General features: G+C 41.7%; 1 pseudogene; it reads left to right on the top strand.

Moving 5' to 3' along the window:
• The first annotated feature begins 230 nt into the window (after window positions 1-230).
• LOC101022073 lies at window positions 231-1,722 on the top strand (annotated as a pseudogene).
• The last annotated feature ends 203 nt before the right edge of the window (window positions 1,723-1,925 follow it).

The following is a 1,925-nucleotide window of genomic DNA, read 5'->3' as shown; positions in this document are numbered from 1 at the left end:
AGAATGATACAATGGATTTTGGGAGTTGGGGGTAAGTGGTGAGGGGGCAAGGTATAAAAGACTACAAATAAGGTGCAGTATATGCTGCTTAGATGATGGGTGCACTAAAATCTCACAAATTACCACTAAAGAATTTACATAACTGAACACCACCTATACCCCAATAACCTATGGAAAAATAAATAAATAAATAAACAAACAAACAAACAAACAATAAAATTTAAAAAGCAATGGGCATCTCTTGGGACAACTAGCAAAAGCGCTGCAAGACCAGGGGCAAGAGAAAGCCTTACCACAAGAAGCGAAAGTATGAGCTGGGTGCACAGCTGGCTGCCAACACCAAGATTAGCCTTGCCACATCCACACAGTCCATGTGCAGGGAAGAAATGAGAAATACCGTGCCCTGAGGCTGGACATAGGGAATTTCTCTTAGGGCTCAGAGTGTTGTACTTGCAAAACAATGATCATCGATGTTGTCTACAATGCATCCAATAACCAGCCGGTCCGTACCAAGACCCTGGTGAAGAACTGCATCATGCTCATCAACAGCACACCATACCAACAGTGGTACCAGCCCCACTATGCGCTGCTCCTAGGCCACAAGAAGGGGACCAAGCTGACTGCTGACGAGGAAGAGATTTTAACAAAAAGTGATCTAAAAATTTTCACAAGAAACATGATAAAAGGAAACAGAATGCCAAAATCAGCAGTCTCCTAGAGGAGCAGTTCCAGCAAGGAAAGCTTCTTGCATGCATCATATCAAGGGTGGGACAGTGTGGCCAAGCAGATGGCTACATGCTAGAGGGCAAGGAGTTGGAGTTCTATCTTAGGAAAATCAAGGCTCGGAAAAGCAAACAAATCCTCATCCTTTCTGTCTTTGCCCATGTAATAAAAGTGTTTATTGTTCTGCAAAAAAAAAAAAAAAAAAAAAAAAACTGGGTTAGAGAAAGAATTTCATGCCAACATATAAGGGCAAGTGGAAACTGTGGGTGAGTTTGCCTGTAAGAAGGAGTACAGGCTATATTGAGTAGGTTGGGTAGCTAATGTGTAAGAAAGAAACAGAAATACTTGTGAACAAGAGAGACAATGCCTTGCTAGGAGCATTTTTTACAATTTTCCTGAATGTTGGCAGGGTTTTTCTTTTTGATTTTTTTTTCTTCAAGAAAATGCCAGAGCACTAAGAAAAACTTGAGAGCATATGATAAGATGCTGCTCATATCCAAGTGGAGATACAAATTACTCCAACTGGGAGAAGGTAAAAGAACACTCCAATAAGAAAATAAGAGACAAGATCCTAAATCAAAATAGAGTCACAGTATAGGGCAGAGAGGGTGATGGTAACTGGGAAGAGAGTCGTGTTCTTGCTTGGTGGCTATAAGGATGAATGCTGAAACAATACTCAAGTGTTACTCAAGTAATGAAAACCTCGAAGTAAGCTACATTTATCAGAATTTCCCACTGCAATTTGTATTTCCGTTACAAACTTGTGATGCATGCTTGCACGTGAGGCACTGCTCATTTACCGGTGAGGAAAAAGAGGCTCCTCCAAGATTTTCCAGCTAGACTCAGCACATTGTGCTGGAAAAAGACTTGACTAACCATCTAGTTCATCTCTTGGTCTCCTAGAGAGAAAGCAACAACCGCTGCTCCAAAGGCAAGTGCAGTACAAGTCGACGTCTGGGAAACCAGCCGCCAAGTGTTGCCTGGTGGATAAAGCACTGAAGTGATGACCTTGAGAAGTCCCAGGTGGTCACCACATACCTGCCACTGACTGGGTGAACTTGAACAAGCTACTGACATTCACTGGCCTCAGATTCCACATCTATACACAAGAGAATTACCTAATTTTGATAATTACTGGGGTTCTTTCTGGATCCAAAGTTTCATTACTGGAATTATTTCTTACTTGCTTACCTTCTTTTGGT

The sequence above is a fragment of the Papio anubis genome, chromosome 19 (genome assembly GCF_008728515.1).
Source record: "Papio anubis isolate 15944 chromosome 19, Panubis1.0, whole genome shotgun sequence".
NCBI classification, from domain to species: Eukaryota; Metazoa; Chordata; class Mammalia; order Primates; family Cercopithecidae; genus Papio; species Papio anubis.
This window is presented reverse-complemented; position numbering and strand designations above follow the sequence as displayed.